At 47.5% G+C, this 21,870-nt stretch overlaps 1 protein-coding gene across 1 annotated transcript in view; it reads right to left on the reverse strand.

The window, feature by feature from the left end:
• PARD6B (par-6 family cell polarity regulator beta) overlaps positions 1-21,870 on the reverse strand; it is a 213,882-nt gene that overhangs the window by 78,488 nt on the left and 113,524 nt on the right. The gene's annotated exons all lie outside the window — the stretch shown is intronic.

Genomic DNA, 21,870 nt, shown 5'->3' on the forward strand with positions numbered 1-21,870 from the left:
CCCAGCAGGTAATTTTCGTAACTACAGGATCCGGAGCTGAAGATTCGCTGGAGCTGACACGGTGAGCGTCCTGCTGCAGATGCAGAATAACGCGAAGCATGTGGTACCAATCGGGTGTGGTTTAAATAGCCCATAGGAGTACTTGGGTGTCTTCTTCCACAGCAGCCGCGCCCAGGTAAAAGAGTTCCTGCTTCCAGAAGAGTTCCAGCATCAGTGATCCAGGGAGTGGTGCCTGCCCCACCCAGAAAGAAAAGTAGTTCCTGTTAGAAGAGAGTAAAGCATCATCTGGCTGGTAAGTAAGCAGCATGGTCTGCTTCAGGTAGGTTCACCCAAGCACTTTTACACTTGATATGAGCCCGGCGCTTCCTGTGCCGGGACGGGTCCTTACTATGAGCCTGGCACCACCGGTGCCAGGACAAGGTCCAAAAGGTCCCTATTGGGACTCGCTGGTGCCGATAAGGCATGTTATGAGCCTGTTTCCAAGGGTGTTGGGTAGGTCCTGACTCCTTGAAAGCAGTGGTCATGACAGTATCCTTTTATTGTTCCTATCTAGAGCCCCAGATTAGCTAGATGTAGCAGAAAAGAAAGCACCATTGGGGTGCCACACTGAAAAGGGTCCACATCCTTGTCTTTGCACCAATTACTAAACCTATTCCAGCGACATCGGTACAAAGACTTTGTTGCTGGTCTTCTGGCCGAAAGCAAGATTTCCATTACGTCATCCGGAAGATCCCAATCCTTGTATCTCAACCTCTCAGAAACCATGCGTGAAGGTTGAGTGTCTTGACCTCTGAATGGAAAACCCGACCTTCCTCTTGCGAGAGAAGATCCTCTCTTTGCGGAAGACGTATTGGAGGGCAGATGGACATGTCTAGAAGGTCCGGGTACCACGTCCTCCTGGCCCAATCCGGGGCAATTAGGATCATGGTTTTCCTGACCTTTCTCAACCTCCTGATTACTTGAGGAATCACGGGGACTGGGGGAAACGCGTACAGCAGTGGAAACTTGCACTCCACTACGAATGCGTCTCCCAGAGCTCCTCTTTGAGGAAATTCCTTTGAGCAGTACTGATCGCACTTCCGGTTGATCGCGGTGGCAAACCGATCCACTTGAGGGGTTCCCCAAAGCGCGAAGATCTCCAGAAGGACTTCCTGAGCCATCTCCCACTCGTGAGAGACCATGCTCTGCCTGCTCAGAGCGTCTGCCGCCGTGTTCTTCTCTCCGGCTAGGTCAATTGCCGACAGAGAGATTCCTTCTCGTATTGCCCAGAACCAGAGCTGCATCGCCTCTCTGCACAGTGGCAGTGACCCTACACCTCCTCTCTTGTTGAGATAGTACATGGCCACTGTGTTGTCCGTCATTATCAGAACATTCTTTCCCTGTACAGAGGGCAGAAAGGCCTTCAGAGCTAGTCTGATTGCCCTCAGCTCTAATAGGTTGATATGTAGTTTGGACTCCGATGGAGACCAACGACCGCTGATTGTCAGATCGTTGGTGTGTGCTCCCCACCCCGTGAGTGAGGCGTCCGTCACTACCGTTATCTCCGGCCATGGTTGCCAAAAAGACTCTCCCTTGAGAATGTTGTCGTTGCAAGCCCACCATAGAAGATCCTGAGCAACTGCGCTCGGGACTTGCAGAAGATCCGACATATTCCCTGAGAATTGGGACCACTGAGTTCTGAGTGCCCATTGAAGGGATCTCATTCTCAACCTGGCCTTTGGTACTAGAAAAATGCATGATGCCATGAGGCGGAGCAACCTGAGAAAATCGAAGGCCGGTAGACGTTGGGCATTCTGGAATTTTGTTACCATCTGCTGGATGTGGAGAGCTCTGGCTTCGGGAGGCGAGGCTTTTTCCGATGAAGTGTCCAAGACTGCTCCGATAAAATGGAATTTCTGGGCTGGTATCATGTGGGACTTCTTGAAATTGAGGGAGAAGCCCAGTTTGTGGAGGAAGTGGCAAGTGATCGAAAGATGTTCCTGAGCTTGTTCTGGAGAACTTGCTCTGATCAACCAGTCGTCCAGGTGGGGATATATGTGAATACCTCCTTTCCTTAGACTTGCTGCCACAACCGCCAACAGTTTGGTGAAAACCCTCGGGGTGGAGGTCAACCCGAATGGCAGAACTCGAAACTGACAATGAGAATTACCAATCGCGAACCTCTGGTACTCTGTGCTTTGGCTGGATTGGCACATGAAAGTATGCATCCTGAAGGTCCAATGATACCAACCAATCTTGGAGTTGGAGAGCCTGAAGGATCTGAGAAAGAGTCACCATCTTGAACTTGTCCTTCCTGAGGAACTTGTTCAAGTTTCTCAAGTCCAAGATGGGTCTCAGTCCTCCGTCCTTTTTTGGGATGAGAAAATATGTGGAGTACCAACCCCTGTTCCTCTCCGCTACAGGTACCAGTTCTATGGCACCTTTCTCTAGCAGGGTTAAAATTTCCTGCAACAGGAGCGGATCTGGAATTTTGACGGAGTTGGCTCCCGGTGGATGATTCTGAGGCCTTTTTAGAAAGGGGAGACAGTAATCTTGGGCTACTGTTTCCAGTGCACAAGCATCTGAGCTAATGCCCCGCCATTCCTTCAGATGTTTAGATCCTGCCTCCCACTGGTTTTTTGTGTAACAAGGTCTCAGAGGGATTTGGAGGCGGCTGCAGGAGTGGCTGAGGGTACAGATGCCGCTCCTGAGGCTGATTTTGCACCTCTTCCCCGTGTTCCACGAGTGAAGTTCCTTTTGCCCCTTTGAGAGGCCTGTCCTCTTCCTCTACCAAAAGAGGAGTAGTATCGAAAAGAACAACCCCTCCAGGAAGATGAGCCGGAATAGGGTTTTAGAGGCTGGCGCAAAGAGGCGCTATGTGATTTAGCTGCCGCTTTCAAGATCTGAAGTTTTTCAAGGCTTTCATCAGCCTTTCTGCCAAAGAGCCTCGAACCATCAAAGGGCATGTTGAGGAGTCTAGCTTGCACGTCCGGTGCAAATCCAGACTTCTTCAACCACGCAAATCTGTGTAGCTCAACGCTTGCAGCCATGGATCTGCTGATACCATCAGCAGTATCCAGTCCAGACTGGAGGCATTCCCCCATTGCCTCCTTCCCGTCTTTGTCTATATTCAGGAAGCCTTCCCTTTCCTCGCCTTCCGGAATATGATCAGCCGCCGCCGAAATACAGTCCCACAGGGTATGGGTAAACCTGGCTAGGGTACAGGTGACATTTGCCGACTTAAGTGCCATACTGCCTGACGTGAAAACTTTACGTGCCCAGGCGTCAATCTTTTTATCCTCTCTATCTGGAGGGATAGTTGGATAAGCAGTTTGTTTTGAAGAGGATGCTGCTTGAATGCCTAAACTCTCTGGAGTCGGATGTTTATTCAAATATTCAGGATCCGATCCAGCCGGTCTATATTTTCTTGGAAAAGTGCTGTCTGCAGCAGCAATGGTTTCTGGTTTCTCCCAGTTCTTCTCCACAGTCCTTTGAAGGGCCCTGTGAAAAGGGAGAACAGGATCCTTCTGAGGTCCCTTGACGATAATATCTGTCATGTCATCTTGTTCAAAAATGGGTGAAGTATTACCCCAACCCATGTATTCAACTACCCTGGCCATAAGACCCCTGTACCCAGCATCTGCATGCTCTGCAGGATCAGGTTTGGCGAACTCTAATTCTGGGGATGTGTCAACTCCACTGGCAGAATGTAGAGTATCACTCAGGTCTCTCATTCTAGATTCCTGGTCAATAAGTTCTTCATGAACTTGTCTTGTACCATAAGTAACTCCCAAAGGAGTAACTTCGTCGTCTTCTTCTGAAGCACACTCTTCATAGATTGCAGACATAGATTTGAAAAAGTCTGATCTGGGCAAAGGAGTGAATCTCCTTTCTTCCTCTTCCATCTGCTTCAAAGGAAATGGCAAATCCCTCGAAGTTTGAGGGTGTCTTTGAAGTCTTCGAAGATGACCTCGATAATGGCGTCGATGACGCATTTGGCTTTGGTGTCGAAACAATCGACGTCGAGGGCGTCGACAAAGTTGTCGAAGTCTTCGACGATTTGTGTTTCTTGGCGGCACTGGAGAGGTGCTCGACTCGAAGTTTCTTTGACGGTTTTACGTCGACTCGAGGTTTTTTGTATTCCTCGACGCTACTGGTCCTAGCCATAGTAGCCTTGGACTTCCCTTTGTCGTCCAATGGAGCGACCTTAGGGGTATGGCTTTTTCGAGGTTCTTTCGAGGGGGTCGAGGCCACATTCTCGAAAACCTCCATCTTTTTGCGGAATTCTTCCCACTTACTGGGAGAATCCGATTAAGTCGGACAACGAATTTCTTCGGTCGACTCTGAAGAAGATGAGGGAGATCTATGTCTCCTCTTCATTTTTTTCGATGACGACGAAGAATGTCTCGATCTACTTCTAGATCGAGATCTCTTCGAGTGCCTATGGCGATCCGATCCCTTAGAATCAGTCGCTTTATGTTTTTTTGATGAAACCTTTTTTGAGGCCTCCCTCCCCACCGACAGTTTACCTCTCCTCTCACGAAGAGCTTTTTCGGTCACATCGATTAGCAGGAGCCGCAGTCGTCGGTTCGGTGACTGGAACCGAGACAAATCCGGTGGGGATCGGTAATCGACATCTTAGACCCACAATCTGCACACTTTTTAAACCCAGTTCTGGGTGTCGAAGGTGTTGAAGATGATGACATTTTCTTCACAGAAAATAGAAGCGCGCCGTTCTCGATAGCGAAGCGATTGGAAAAACGGAACTGTGAAGCAACGGGCGCGGCTCGAGCTACTTATACCATCGGTGTCGTCGGAGTACGTCGAGGGACAATCGACGCCACGAACTCAAGCACAGCGCCCTCTGCCGAGAATTTTTTTTTCCGAAGCTGGAGATAACGATCACAAGATGAGGAATACGTGGGAGGACACAATCCATTCGAATATTAATTCTCTAAAAGGAGTAGCTGTATGAAAACCTCCCCTGCTCTCCCTACTGTAAGGGCCGAGGCCCCAAGAGGCCTGTGAAGGCTGTGTCTGGTTGTCGATTCAATGAAGTAGTCGACGATGGAGTTGTCAGTCGAGGGCAATCGAGCAGTTGGGTGATGCTGCGGCACAAGCGGACAGTAAAGAAAGAAAGAGAAGTCTACTTCACTTGTCAAAGGCATCAGCCTGGAAAGGAACTCTGCAACTTGCAACCGACCACAATGACAATCTGAGGAACCTAGACGCGCGAAGGACCATGGGTACAGTACACGTCACACTAGGGATAGTATTACTAACACGCCCTGTCAACGTCCATTTTCGAAAACAAATCTTGTAATACTCCGCTACTACCACTAGATGTTGGACTATGGAGAGCATGTGATCTAAGCAGATCCACAAGCCTCAGATATATATATATCCATCCCAATCTCAACAAGACTGCAGATCTCCAACCATAATGCAGAGTTGCAAACATGCCATCTAATTAGCCCTCTATAGGTCAGAGGAACGTTCTACATCAATATTCCTTTCAATCAGGTAAAATGCATTTTCTTCCCTTATGGATGAGGCTGTAACTTTAGATTAGACAACAGATGTGAATATCACTGCCAACCAACGCCTTACCCCCCCCATTGAGAGCAGACCAACCTTCCAGAACTTCCGCCAAAACCTAATAAGGTGGTTCAAAGACTCAGATAAACAAAGCCCGCTGACGACTATAAATGATCTTTTCTGCCACCTTGTAAATAATTGTAGATAAGTATTCACCTACCTGTGATTTTAAATTTACATTTTTGACCAGCCATTGTAAATTACCAGGTTACTCACTGTAGTGACCACCTTACTCCTCGTCCATAGTCCCCTTTCCTCCTGTGGGACGGGACCGGAGCACTTTGTAAAAAGCATCCAAATTTTTTGCAAAAATGATTCCCTCCTCTCTTTCCTGCACGGGGCCCGGCACGCGGCCGTGACCCCGCCCACCTTGGCTCCGCCCCGCGCATCGCCCATCAGTCCTTTTCCATCGCAGAGTCAAAGACCCATTAGCAATAACAGAGGAACCTTATTAGAGGGGACAGCGGGCGGGCGTATGGAGGAAAGGGGACTATGGACTAGGAATAAGGTGGTCACTACGGTGAGTAACCAGGTAATACTCCTACGTCCCGTCCCCTTTCCTCCATACTTATGGGAGATTCCCAAGCACTCCTTAAAAGGAACTATGGGTGGATGGAAATGCTCCTTACTGAAACAGGTTCTTCAGCACAGCCTGGCCGAACTGAGCGCCAGCTCTAGAGCTCATATCGTGGCAGTAATGCTTACAGAAAGCAGATGGGGAGGCCCAAGTAGCCGCTTTAGCGATGGACTCCCAGGGAACATACTTCTGAAAAGCAACCGCGGCTGCCTTGCCTCGCACCTGGTGTGCATGGATACCTTTAGGTGGTTTCAGCTTTTGGACAAAGATTCCGTGATACAGGCGGTAATCCATCTGGAAATAGATGCCTTAGACACCGGCCTGCCCTGAGGCTTACCGAAGGTCACAAACAGTTGGGAAGAGCTCCGAAGCTCGGAAGTCCTGACCAGGTAGAACCTAAGAGCTCTTCGGACATCCAGGCAGTGTAGAACCCTTTCCGCCTCCGAGGCAGGGTTCGGAAAAAAGACCGGAAGGGAAATCAACTGATTCAGATGGAATTCGGTCACTACCTTTGGTGGGAAAGCTGGGTTTGTCCGAAGGACTACCTTGTCCTTGTGAGAGACCAAGAAAGGGTACTCCAATGCCTGGAGCTCACTCACTCTCCTCGCGGACGTAACGGCTACCAGAAAGGACACTTTCCAGGACACGTACTTGAGGTCAACCGTAGCCATTGGCTCAAAGGGTTTATGGCACAGCGCTGTCGGGACTACATTTAGGTCCCCAGGTGGGTGCGGACTACGAACGGAGGGTAGAGGCGTGTCAAGCCTGCAAAATGCCCCTTAACCACTGGGTTACTCAGAATAAGAGCATTGGTCTATAGCAAGATAAGCGGAAACCGCTGAAAGGTAAGTTCTGCATGACAGAACGTAAAACACCCGACTCTGCTAGGGAGAACACGAAGGACAGCACTGTCTCAATCGTAGCCACCCTTGGATCCAACCGCTTTTCCAAACACCACGACAGAACCTGAGCCATTTACTCCTGTATTGGGATCTGGTCGAGGGTTCCCTGGCTGCCTGGATAATACGCATGTTATCTGTATACAAGTTAAAATGCTCCAAGACTTGAACTCAGGCACCATGCCGCCAAGCTGAGCGATTGTGGGGAGGGGTGCCACATCTGCTGTTCCCCTTGATGAAGAAGATCTGGGGTTACTTGCAACCTGATCAGCGGAAACACCGACAGGTGTTGAAGCTCTAATAACCAAAAACTGGCCGGCCACCACCGGGCCATGAGCAAAAGGGAACAGTTCACAGAATTCTTCCCCTTCCCAATTGCTCGATGAACTAGAGGCAGAGCCGGGAAGGTGTAAGCTCTCATGTTGTGCCATGGAATCTCGAGAGCATCCCCCAGAGAGGAGGCGCTCAGCCCCCTTCTTGAGGCATAACGAGGAAGCTTGTTTACCACCGTAGCGAAGAGTTCCACCTCCGGTGTGCCCCAACGCAAGAAAGTCCGAGAGGACCTCCCGCCTTCAACTCCCACTCATAGCTGACCACTGTCCGCCGGCTGAGGGCATCCGCTGTGACATTCAGCTGGCCCGGGATGTGCACCGCAAGCAGCCAGACGCCATGAAGCATGGCCCACTCCTATATCTGGATGGACAGATCAACCAAAGGTGCCCACCCCGCAGGCAACAAAACATTGTGCGGAAGGGGTATCCGAGCATTCCGGTCATAAACTGACCGATAAGGATGCGCACAAGGCCGAGAAACCAGCCCTACACCCAAGGCCGATGGCGGAGCTGTTGGGGTAGCGTTCAAAATGGCTGCCATGGTCATGGCGGGAACGGGCACCATTATGTCATCACGTGAGGAAGTGAGGCAGGGGTCCCCGTCGATGGATCAGGGGACTCAACTTTAGCCTCAACATAAGGAACCTCGGCAGAGCCGGTACTATGAGGCCTGGAATGTTTCTGCGACATACCAACCGCCAAATTAGCCTTCTCAGGAAGGACCTCGGCGCTGCCGGTAAAAGAAGAATTTCCCTTCTTCGCCCTCTCAACAGATCTGGTGTCGCCGTAAGAGCAGAAACAGTGAGAAACAACCTTCACCGATAAGGCCTTGCCAGACCCCTCAGAAATGTTGGTAGCTTTAGCCTCTGTACGAGGGACCTCGGACCCAAGTCCGGTAACAGCCTTACTCGCGTGGGCCTCGAACATCCGTTCGGTAGCACCAAGCCCCACCAAGGCCTCGGGGCGGACCCCGGCATAAGAGCCAGTCGTCCAAATACGGATACTCGTGGATACCCTGGACACGAAGCTAGGCCGCAATCACCGACATCATCTTCGTGAAGACACGCGGCGCAGAGCTGAGGCCAAAAGGAAGCACTCGAAACTGGAAGTGTTCCTCTCCCAAAGAGAAGCGGAGATATCTCCTTTGTGGGTTCCAAATCAGGATATGCATATACGCGTCCTGAAGATCCACAACGCTGAGCCAATCGCCCATCTGCAAGGAGGAGCGTATCTGGCTGGGCGTGATCATCTTGAATTTCTCTTGGGGTAGGAAAAGATTGAACTGGGAAAGGTCTAGGATGGTGCGCAGGCCAGCCGGGTTGGGTTTGGGCACCCTACACAGCCGGGAGTAGAAGCCCTCCCCTCGCTCCCCAAGGGGAACGGGTTCCACAGCTCGGAGGTGCAGAAGTTTCTGAACCTCGGCCTTGAGGGAGGGTGAGCCCGAAAGCTGAAAAGGAGGGTTGAGGGGTGGGGGGTTAAAGGTAAGCGGAAGCCCACTCGAGCGACTGACAAGACCCATCTGTCTTCTGTGATGGCCTGCCATGCCTCCCAATGAGACGCAATGCGTCCTCGCACCCGGGTCTCGTGCGAGCACGGAAAACCCTCATTTGGCAGGCCTGATGAGGCTGAGGAGCGGGAGAAAAACCGCATACGCTGTTGTCTACGGCGGTTATTCCCCGCAGGAGTACCAACCCTGCGAGATTTGCGGTCGAGGAAGCCCCTAAAACCAGAGGAAGGTCGACCTTGCGACAACAGCCTTTGAGACTTGAAGGGAGCTTTAACCAGAACAGACAATGATTTAGCCGTCTGAGTGCTATCTTTGGTTTTGGTGAGCTCTACATCAGTAGAAGAGTGAAAAAGCTCCTTACCATCAAATGGAAGGTCCAGAACCTTGTCTTGCACCTCCTTCGAGAACTTAGTGGCATGCAGCAACGCTTGCCGCGAGGTATCAACCCCAAGCATCAGACCCCGAGCCGAGGTGTCTACGTGATGACCCGCAGCCTCCAGGAGATCCTGGGCCAAGACCCTGGCATCGGAAAGGCCTCCTCTGAAATCCTCCAACTTCTCGACCGGAAGGTGCTCCTCAAACTCCGACAGACCTCTCCACATCCGAGTGTTAGCTCCCGCCAAAATCAATTCTGCATTGGCTTGCCTGAGCTGTAAGGCCGAATTGGCAAAGATTTTCCTCCCTAGGGAGTCCAGGAGCTTGTCCTCCTTTCCCAAGACCTGAGTAGCCGTCGCGGAGGAGGATGCTGCAGGCCTGGATTGCAACGTAGCCGCAGCCACCACTGTGGAGGAGGGAGGCGGACAAGACGACAAGGCCACTTCTTCCAAAGAATGCAGCCTGTACCTCGCGTCAATCTTTTTATTGACAAAAAGTCCCGAGTGTGGCTTTTCCCAAACTCTTCGGACCTCGGCCTGAATGTCGTCCTGCAAAAACAGGCCGGTACGCTCCAAAGGAGACAAGACGCCCCAGAAAGCACGCCCTCCTGCCGAGCAGGTGCCTTGGGCACCGGAACATCTAAGAAACTCATCATGTCAAGCACCCGGTCATAGAAAGCTCTGATAGAGCGGGGAAGGTCCTCGTTGTCCTGATCGCCTTGAGGGTCATCTGACAGGTCAGGATCCTGCTGAGCCGTGTCAGGCACTGCCTTGTCCACTGGGGACAATGGTGGCACAGGCGGAAGCGCAGGGGAGGCACCATGAGCAAGGGAGGCGCCGGCGGGACCACCGGCGGAACGGGTGGAGCCGGAGGCGCGGGTGTACATATCTCCTTGAAAAGCCCTTTGAAATATTCCCTCATGGAGTCGGTGCGCATAAGCGTTTGAAATTTACCAAGCATCCTCAGGAGATTGTTTCGGAACCTGAGGAGGCCTCTCATGAGGTGGACAAATCCAGGGATGTAACAGAGAAGGGTGCCACAGCAGCCCCACCAACGAATCCACATAAATCAAGGGAGCCACCCCCGTGGGCAACGAAACATTGTGCGAAAGAGGCATCCGGGCGTTCCAATCATAAAACGGCTGGTAAGGATGCGCACAAGGGACCTTAGGTTCACCCGAAGGACCGAACCCTACACCATGGGCCGATGGCGTAGTTGTAGAGGTAGTACCTAAAATGGCCGCCGTGGTCGTGGCGGGAACGGGCGCCATTTTGTCCTCATCTGAGGGGAACTGCGGCACGTGAGGAAGTGAGGCAGGGGTCCCCGTCGATGGGTCAGGCGTCTTAATTTTAGCCTTAACATAAGGAACCTCGGCAGAGCCGGTACTTTGAGGCCTGGAATGTTTCTCTTCGAAGGAAGGGCCTCGGCACTGCCGGTAAAAGAAGAAACTTTCTTCTTTGCCCCCTCAACAGATCTGGTGTCACCACAAGAGCGGGAACGGTGCGCTTTCACCGACAGGGCCTTGCCCGGCCTCTCAGAACTGTTGGTATCCTTAGCCTCTGTACGAGGGACCTCGGACTTAGGCCCGGTAGAAGCTTTATCGGCACGGGCCTCGAACATCCGTTCGGTAACCTCAAGCCCAGCCAAGACCTCGGGCGCACCCCAGTTTTGTCTCTGAGGGAAGCCGAAAGAGCGGCCTCAGAGAAATCTCCGGTACCCCACGACTCAGTAGAACTTGGTCTACAGACAGCCCCCACAGGAGGCGTCTCGGAGCGTACTCCGGTGGACACAGGCCCCTTACGGAGACCCTCAGAGAAATCTCTTGTAAACTTATTAGGCCCGACAGGCACCTCAGGGCAAACCCCGGTAACAGAGCGATCAACGCCCCTCCCGGCTCGAGAGGAACCCCCGGCCGGGGTGCTCTGTAAAGTAAAGAACTTACCGGCCGTTTTTTCTTCTCGTCGATGAATGCCTGAAAATGGGAAGGAGGAGTCTGTCCGAACACCTCCTCCCACCGCTCCAACCGACGTTGAAGTGCCCGGACCGAAAGGGAGTCACAGTAAAAACAGGAGTCCCAACAGTGTTCCGGACCCAAACACTCTAAATAAAGAGGATGGGGATCCGCCCTCGCGAAGCGACGGTGACACGATGAACAGTCTGGAAAATCTAGTTTAAAAGACATAGACAGACTAGTAAACGAACGCTAGCGAGAGCCAGAGAGGGGAAAAAGGGAAGAAAGTCTTCCGAGGATGCAAGTGCGTCCGGCCCCGATCGTGCGGAGAAAAGAACTGATGGGCGATGCGGAGCCAAGGTGGGCGGGGTCATGGCCGCGTGCCGGGCCCCACGCAGGAAAGAGAGGGACAAATGTTTGTAAAAAATGTGGATGCTTTTTACAAAGTGCTCCGGTCCCGTCCCACAGGACGGAGAGATGTCCCATAAGTATGGAGGAAAGGGGACAGGACGTAGGAGTATGACCATTTGACAATTTTGCCGATTGGGTTATGCTGCTTTTTATGTAATCTTGAGGTGTGCATAACTATATCTTTGACGGATATTGTTTGAACTGTATAAATCATATGCATTGTATTTTCTCATTGTGTAACTAAGCTTAAAGTTGTCTTATGCTATGCACCCTGGTACCCACGGGTCGGGTGCACAATACAAATAAAAACAAACCATGCAGGATGGTGAGAACTTGGGCAACTTCTCATCACCCACAGCAATATTGCACTTGTAGCCACTTGTCAAAAGATGTGACAGAGTGTGGCTTTTCCCAGGAATTGCTGTCTTCCAGTAGAAAGTTCCATACGATCCATGTATGCCTTCTTCCATGCTGTCAACCTTTCCTGTTTTCATTCACAGACGTTTTGAATTTGGAAATGTCGGAATGCCATCAACCACAGGAGGTTGTGCCAAAGATGATCCCCCACTTCCTCATCCGTATCCCCCTGCCCACATGGTAGACAGCTAGACAGTCTGGGGCAGATGCCATAGTAGTAACATTAGGGGCTGACCTCCGTGGAGAGCAAGGAGTTTGCAGGCTCATGGCACATCAGGTGGGGCAGATAGGGCTGCGGATGTCACACGCAGGCAGGCTGTCGCAGGAAACTATCACCACGAGCCCCAAAGGTTTGCTTGCTCCGACACGAGTCACATAGCAAATCCAATATAGTGGATGAGCCTCCCATAGGCTCATTTCAAATGCTGCAGTGATCCTGCAGTCTAAAAGACCAACTAAGTATGATACATTTAAGGCCTGCAGTCCACCAATCACAAGCCAGGAAGTAATCATGGAACAGATGTGTACACCCAAACGGAACGTCACTTAGGGGGAGTGGTCACCGCCTTATATAAGCGGATGGCAACAGAGATAAGTGAGGATGTTGACAGGCTGAGCAGGAGGACGTTTGTAGAGATGAGCAGGAGGCTGGAGAAAGGTGGGCAGGAGAGAGAAGGAAGGAGAGGTGAATGGTGAAGGAGGTGATCATTAAGGCAGGAGGAGGGGAGGAAGGGAAGGAGAGTTTGGCAGGTAAGCAGGCAGATAAGGGAGAGAATATAATTAAGTATTTGTGAAGAGGAAAAGGTGGTCAATGAGTTGAAGGAGTAAGGTGGATAATAAGAGAAAGTTAGAAGGTTGGACTAAGGTAACATCTGAAGAAAGGAGGTGGTTAGAACAAAGGCTGAGAAGATCAAGGCAATAAAAGAGAAAAAGGAGCAGAGAATGGAGGTAGACGAGACATGTCCTACAGCTACAAGATGTAAATGGATAGGTGGAGGTGCATGCAGAAATGGCGAAGCATCAATAGTGGAAAAGGAGAAGGCAAGCCAGAGAACAATGTGAAAAGATTGCAGTCATGAGAACATTGCAAGCCATCGAATAGGCAGAAGGGGTGAGTCTGAGCCCTCAGCAGCAGCTTAAAACCACAAATGTCCAAAGACAACTCTGTAGCCTCCCTCTTGGACGAGAGGGACGAGAGGGGAATTACATGGCTAAGATATAGACAATAGTTTCTGTCTTTGGGGAGGATCTGAGACATCAGATTTTCTCTCCTGTGTGAATCAAGTGCAAGACACAATTACATTGACTTAAAATCTTTTTCTGAAAGATCAATTTTCTTGATACAAATGTGATGTTGGCATATGACAATCAAATAGGTTTCACCAGGGTTCAAAATTGAAGGGAGCTGAGAGCTATTTAGCTCCTGCTTCAAGCATAGTAGAGCCTGGTTTGCTTAAACCCAACAGCTACCAGGAGCTACTTTTGGCTCCTAGGGCAAACTGGTGGCTTCCAAACATGTAAATGGGACATTCATTTTGAATATTTGAGAATGTTGATAAAGAAGAATTCAAACACATCTAATACACATTTAAACACAATGGTTCATACAAAATAGACAAAAAAAAGTTAAAGGAGCATCTCTGGTAGCTCCTGGATCCCCTGCGGTAGCTCCTGCCTACTGGGTGATGCCCGACACCCAGGAGCTGGTTTTAGTTCCTGCTCATTGAATCTCAATTGCGAACCCCGTTTCATGGTACACCATAAAGTTACTATTAGAAACTCTTTATTACATTGAACTCGTATCACCCATGGAGATGGTTACATAACCTTCCTTACTCACAACTTGAGGGCATGAAGGATTTGTACATACGATCAGGATTGTGAAAGTGAAGTGACTGTTACATACAAAAAAAAAAAACGTGCTAGCCGAGGTTACCCTGGAAAAGAGACTATCAAGCACGGTTGAAAAGCAGAACTCAATTATTGAAATATCGGGAACATCAGTATAGTTCTCCCAAGCTCATCTTACCTCTCGCGTTTGTCTCTTTGCCATCAAATGTTACTAAAGCTTTCAAAAAGTATTGGACAATTTTACAAACTGACTTGTCCTTAAGTAAGATTTGTAAAGAATGTTCACAAATCGCTTATTAGCGCCAAAAAACCTAGAAGATCAACACATTATACAGTATAAAATGCCCCTGCGGCAAGCTGTACGTAGGTGAGACTACCAGAATGACTAAGGAAATAATTGGTGAACACAAAGACGACATAAGACACTGCAATTCCAAATCACCGGTGGCAAGACATTTTGAGATCGGCCATCAAATGACTCGAAATTCCCAATCATAGCAACAGTTACACAACATCCCTGAGGTGGGAGCAGGAAAAATAACATTTACAAAGAGAAGTCTCTTGGATTTTCAGATCACGGACCATGTTCCCCACTTGGATGAATGAGGATTGGTCACTCAGTTGCTCCTTCTAGAAATTGGTTATTTTCCATGTGTATGTTCTGTTATTTTCTCACTTTTTTTCAATGTTTTTTACTTTTGATCTTTGTTTTTCTATTTTTTTTAATTGCTTTATGTTTTCCATTCCCCTTTCCTTTTTTGCCTTCATATCACTCACCCGTTTGGTGGTGGCATTATGTACCTCTTTGCAAGAGTCACACACACACACCTCATCAGTTTTTTGTTTATAGGAAAATGTGGGTTCTTGCTAACAGAACTGCACTTTTCATTAACGTGCATAATTGGGTGTGCCTGGGGGGGGGGGTTTTAGATCTTAGACGTGGCATATAAAGTGGAAGTGCATTTAAGGAGAAACTTGCACATTAACTTGTCTGTTTTGGGTAAAACAATTCTAACATGGCCACCACAATACTAGCACGTAAAGGTCATATTAGAATAGTGCTTTGTGTGTAACCATTGGCGTACAACAGTACTAAAGGATTAGTAACAAGGTTTACGGGTTTAGAATCTTTGAACATCTATACGCTTGACATGGGCTGTGTTCGGCATGGCCGGCAGTGAGATTAGCAGTTGTGGCACATTTAGAAAGAGGAAACAGTACGTTTTCACATGGGCACTGTTTGCACGATCGCTGGCTCTGTGTTCATGGGACGGCTTGCATGAGAGGCTTGGGGATTACAATGCATGTGGTTGCTCCAGCATGTTTTTTTTGCTATGCTGAAGGGCCACTGTTTAATTGGGGTACATAAATCTGTGATGCCAGCTAGTTTTTGCCACTTTGGATGTACACGCGTTTTAGATTAATTTGTATAAAGTTGCAGTCACAGATTTACTCTGGACACAGAAATGAGCCTCTTGGTGTGTTGGGCATATTACATACACCTTGTAGCATTTCTAATGTGATTCATGAGGGGTCAACAGAGCGGTTAGGTTTTGCATAACCTATATGAACATAATAGACATTTAGGCAGTCTTTTTGATATAAGTTTATTGCAGTTTCGACTTATCTAGTTTGGACCTTATAGAACGAGATATTGTTTCCGTTATCTGTAGCCACCTGAACACTATCTCCATAGATTGAAACATGTGCATGTCATGGCTATGATTATTTTACAACGCCCTATGAACAAGTTTGAAAAACATTGGTGACATAAGCATAAATGACTGCAGAAGATGTGTGAAAATAAAAAACGCATTATAAACTGGAAAGCGAGTCAAATGTCTTTTTGCAACTAAAGGGTGTTCGACGCAGCATGTAATAATTATCTCAAAGTATGGCAGGTGTTACTGCTGGTTCATTACTACAATTGATGCCCTAGAGCAGGATACACATTTTGAGATATTAACTGAAAGTGTTGAATCCTGGAGTGCTCTAGTATCTACAATACAGGACTCACTCTTGGTGTCTGCTTTGGGGCCCAACCCAGTGATGCAAAGGTCTGTGAAGTAAGCCCAGGTGCAGGGAACACCGTGCCCAACCCAGGAAAAGAAGCAACTAAGAGCTTCAGAACCAGCAGCGGACGATACAAACTTCTGTACTACAAAGCCAAGAAAGAAAGGAGGGTACCTTTAAAACCGTAGACTGACTGAACATGAACTGACAACTCCTTCCAGGTAGGGAAGCAAGAGTGAAGAGGCCATCTATTTAAAGTATGATTGGGAAAGCCTGAGATCTTATTTGTGTTGGAGACTTTACAACCCCGTTTTTTTAAGGCAGGGATTCAGGAATAGGGTGGGAAGGCTTTCCCTGTGGTTGCATCCAGGACTGCTTTGATAAACTGGAGTCTGTGTTATGGTATCATATGTGACTTCTTGAAATTGAGGGAGAAGCCCAGTCAGTGGGGAGAGTGGCAGGAGATGCTGAGATATTCCAAGGCTTGTTCGGGTAACAGGCCCTGATCAGCCAAACATTCAGGTAGGGGTAGACGTGAATCCCCTCCTCTCCCGAGACTCGCTGCCACAATTGCCATTAACTTGTTGAAACCCCTCGGGCAGAGGTCAGCCCGAATGGAATTCTAAATTGATAATGAGAACCACCAAACACGATAAGTACCATCTGTGCTTCTGGTGGATAAGCACATGACAGTAAGCACCCTGAAAGTCCAATAATACCATCCAGTCCTGAAGCTGGGGGGCCTGAAGGATCTGAGAAAGGGTAACCATTTTGAACTTGTCCTTCCTGAGGAAATTATTTAAGTCTCTCAAGTCCAAAATTGGTCTCAATCCTCCGTCCTTTTTTGGAATTAAAAGTACGGGAGTACAAATCCTTGTTCCTCTCCGCTACAGGCACTGGTTCTATAGCACCTTTTTCCAGCAGGGTCAGGATTTCCTACATAAGGAGCGGATCTGGAACTTTGAAAGAGCTGTTCCCCGGTGGATGACAGGCTTATTTATTTATTTTTTTTTAGAAAGGGAAGGCACTAACCATGGGCAACTGCTTCCAATGCCCATGCATCTTAAGTAACGCCTTGTCATTCTTTCAGATGCAGTGACAGACTGACTTCCACTGGGGTCTTGTGAGCCAAGACCTCAGAGAGGTTTTGAGGTGGCTGGAGCAGTGGCTGATGGTAAAGCAACCACTGCCTGGGTGGTTCTAGTACCTCTTCCCCGTACACCACGGGAAAATCTTTTCTGACCTCTTTGATTGGACAGTCCTCTCCCCCTTCCAAGTGAGGAGTAAAAGCGAAAGGACCGACCCCTCCAAGGTGTGCCGGTGGGGCGGTTTTGTGTCTGTCTAATAGCAGCAAAAACACAAGTTTTGGACTTATTGGGGGGGTTCACACCGGACGATTCCCCTAATATTCGTATCACACTATAAGATCACAGGTTATGGTTAACAATTACTTTTGATTTTTATCGTTGCCAAACGTGTAACACTCGCCTAACTTGCCCTCCAACTGATCTAACTAAACCCTCGTGAGATGGCTAGGCATAGGTTGCGCTGATGGGCCGCTTATCTAGGGTAAAGGGATAGGTAAAGAAACTTGCCCCATCACTATTCTATTACAGTCACCATAAATTCTAAAAGACACATATTGGAGATGTGTGTCGTTTGCTTTGCAAATTAAATTTACTCCACTTTATTCTATTTCTTTGCTTTGCAATTACAAACAATAAAACATCACAAGTAAATGAGTCTGTTTTAATAGGTAATCTATAATCATTTGAGTCTGGCACAAACCAAGTAAGGGTAGAATGATTAATTGTTGGAATTAAAATCCTCAGTCTCCTTTTTTGACAGCACATAAGACAGTGCTGTGGCCATCAAGAAAGTGGTAAAACAATACAAAACACTGCAACCGTTAGGCCCGATTTGACCTTTTTCTGAAAAGGAATAGACCATTGGATTGGTAAAAAGGTCTCCAATTTTTCTAACTCTCTATTCTGAGGGTGAACAGTTCCTTCTAGTAACATTATAAAAGAACTAGAATGAGATCATTTAGCAATATTCAGTTGGACAACTGACAAAACGTGGCTTTTTAACCAATTAAAACAGACTCATATACTTATGATGTTTAATTGTTTGTAAATGCGAAGCAAAGAAAAAGAATAAAGTGGAGTAAATTTCATTTGCGAAGCAAACGCATAACTCCAATTTGTGTCTTTTAGAATATATGGTGACTGGAATAGAATAATGATAGGGCCAGTTTCTTGACCTTTCCCCTCACCCTAGATAAGCGGCCCATCAGCGCAACCTAGGCTTACCCACCTCACGAGGGTTTAGTTAGGTCTGTTGGAGGGCAATTTAGGCGAGTGTTACACGTTTGGCAATGGTAAAAATCAAAAATAATTGTTAACCATAACCTAAGATCCTATGTCTAATAGCAACACCAAGGGATTTTGCTGCTGCTTTGGAGGTCTGCACTTTCTCCAGGCTCTTGTCAGCCTTGCTACCAGATAAATGTGTGGCATCGAAGGGCAAGTTAAGTAGTCTGGATTGCACATATGGAACAAAACCGGATTTTCTTAACCAGGCAAATCTGTGCATTACTGTACTAGCCGCCATGGACCTGCCGATACTGTCAGCAGTGTCGAGACCTGTCAGGAGGGATTTGCACCTTGCCATCCTGGACTAGATTTAAAAATCTGTCTCTTTCTTCCCCTTCTGGGATATGATCAGCCGCCATTGCTACAAATTCCCAAAAAGTATGAGTGAATTTGACCAACATGCACATAGCATTCGCTGACTTTAGGGCCATACTTGGAGAAAACCTTTTTTTGGCCAAAGCATCTTAACGCTTGTCATCTCTGTCAGGGAGAATAGGTTGGGTATGCGTTTTGTTTTCAGGTGGATGTGGCAGCTTGTACCACCAAACTTTCAGAAGTGAGATGCTTCGTCAGGTAACTGGGGTCACTACTGGAGGCCCTGTATCTGGATGTTAGTTTCTTATTCACTGCCGGAAACTATTTCTGGTGTTTCCGAATTTGTAAGAACTCTCCTTTGCAATGCCCCACGAAAATGAAGAATAGGATCCTCCTGGGGTCCTTTATCTAGGATGTCAGTAAGATCATCCTGTGCATATATTAGTGTGGGTCTTTTCCACCCCACATATTGCAACTGGGCGGGGCTTGCATAAGTCTTCGAGGGGGTCAAGGCTGCATTCTCCAAAACGTGCATCAATTTAAATATGAACTTCTCCCACTCAGATGGTGAGGCTGATTTTGTTGGGCATTTTACCCATTCAGGGGAGCAACTCTATGATGAAGATGGCGACCTATGGTGCCTTTTCTTCGAACATCGCAAAGATAACGAGTGGTGAGAACAAATACGTGATCTCTATCTTTGTGTCCTTTTATGAGGAGAAATATTTCTCGACTTGCCTGAAGATTGTCTTTGATGGGGTTGTCGAAGCGGATTTTGACCTACCTGCTGCTAATTTTTCTCTTTGCTCTTTCAGGGCTTTCACCTTACAGTCGAAGGTAGCGCGAGAGAACCGAGGCACCACAGACACATCTGATGGGGTCCGTAAGGGACATCTTCGCCCCACAATCCTTGGATTTCTTAAACCCCCGATCTCGGATTCGAAGACGCCGACGATGCCATTTTTAAGACTTTACTTGAAGATTCGAGAGGGCACCGAAGCGGACTGTATCTGAAGCGATAGCTTTTGTGGAAAAATGGAACTGAAGCCAATGGCTGCTGCGCGTGCTTTATACCATCAATGACGTCGATATCGAGACGGGAGGCCTACGAGGGACATCCGAGTCGAAGCACAGCACCCTCTGCTGGAAAAAATTCCAAAGCATCTGAAGCTGGATATGAAAATATAAGATGAGAAATACGCGGGAGGACACAATACATTTGAAACATTTATTTGAGTCCAAATTGCCCAGAATCACCCCAGTGACATGTCTAAATATTTGTGACTATTAAATGGGGAGGTGTACTCTGGGAGTGCAAACCTGTCCAGCCAACCAATGAGATGTTCTGTTCAAATGACACTGGGATAAATTTAGAGCAAACCCACACAAAATAGGGGTGCTCTGGGAATTCTGAAGGCTTGTATACAGGAAATCCCTGCCCAAATGGATAATTGGAGGAGTGGGATAATACCTTGAGAGATGGGTGAGACCATGGACCTTGTCCAAGGGGAAGCCTGAAGCAGACTTAACCTGAAGTAGACTGGATTTCCTGAGACAGACTGAAGCCAAGACCACCAAGCCTAGCTGGCTGGAAAGAATGGCCTATAAACTGTGAAGGGCCACGCCAGTTCTGTAATTCAGAAGTGAGTACAAAAGCCCAAATGATGTCCTCAAGAATCCTTGATCAGTAAGTTCATTGAAGGGAGGGGGAAACTGCAAGGGAAGTCACGGGGGGGGAGGGACCGATTTAAAATAGAATATTCTGCAGAGTCTTCACTATAGCAAATAGATTTAAAATTGAAAACTGTAGCATTTAGTGAGACATCCACCTTGCTTTTGACCATATTCAAAAGTGAATAGCATGTCTGTGTAGAGCGTTCAGGGGCTTAACCATTGCAAAGTAAATTCAAGCCTTTGTTTTCACAGGTGTAGTCAGAGACAGAGGCTATCAAACTTTGTGCAATATTCAATACCTTACAATGAGTTAAGTTCTTAAGACATGTGAAGGCCATAGTGATTATAAAGAGAAATTCAGAAACCCACATCATTCAAGTGCGGTGAAAGGGGGCTTAGCTGGCCGCTCCCGTCGCCTAAAAAATAATGCATTTTAAAATGGACTTTCAAACTTTGCTAATGACATTGAGCCTATCTAATGTAGGGTCCTCCCTATTCTGCGCAATCTGTGAGGTGAAGTGGGGGATACTTAATATGCTTACGGAAAACATCAAATTATGCTCCTGTGTGGTGAAAACAAATCAATATTCTGTGCTCTCTGTAGATTTGGATGCAACCTAATGCTGTTTGTGTTGTATATTAGGGCTGTGAGATATGAAACAAAAGTCGTATCTCAATATACATCTGGATATTGCTTATGTGGGTTAAATGCTCAGTTGTACGCTGCCAACTACATGTGATATGTCACAAACACCTTTATTTATAAGACACTGATCAAAATTAAGTGCACGTTCAGGGTTCCTCTTCGAGAATACACATAGCTGTGTAAATATCAAAATGTAAATAGCAAAATGGTAGTAAATGTGATAATGTATACATATGGATATATCTCGATATCATGATATTGTCTCATCCTTTATCGATAGATCTCCAAAACTCGATATATCGCTCAGCCCTATTTTATATACAAGCGCACACTAAAAGCTGACAGCACCGCATAGGTACATGGGAATTCCATACCAATGGTGAATGAATATCAAGTGTAATAAACGTGATGTTTATGCTCTGTGAAAACTTTCTCTTAAGCTAAAACTTGTCGTAGATATTGCCATTCAAGAAACAGTTAGAATTGTCTTGTATTGTGTATAATAATTAGCAAAAATAATTGATTTTAAACTATATTATGCGTCTATACATTAGCAAGATCTTAACAGGCAGGTAGAACGTTTTTCTTTTTGTAGAATATCTGCCTGTGATGGTATAATATTGTTGTTGATTTCCCTGAGCATAAAAACAGCAAACCACCTTCGTTTTGATTTCCTTATGTAAATAAAATAGAATCTAGAACTCCAAATACAGCCAGTTTCTTATCACAGAATTTTGGGGTGGGAACAAGTGGGTGTTAGTTTAGGCGGTGGCGCCTTAGCAGAACTCAACTCCCATTCACTAAATATCCAACACTGCACAATACAAACTAAGTGCCAGAGGACGGACCACTGCGGTGCCAAATTAATTTCATCCTGTGATATGGAGGTTGCAACAGCTGTCAAGGAAGGGGAAGCAACGGTTTTTTCTTGCTTGATTTCCCACATGGGC

The sequence above is a fragment of the Ambystoma mexicanum genome, chromosome 3p (assembly GCF_040938575.1).
Source record: "Ambystoma mexicanum isolate Mex_15411 chromosome 3p, UKY_AmexF1_1, whole genome shotgun sequence".
In the NCBI taxonomy this organism is placed as follows: Eukaryota; Metazoa; Chordata; class Amphibia; order Caudata; family Ambystomatidae; genus Ambystoma; species Ambystoma mexicanum.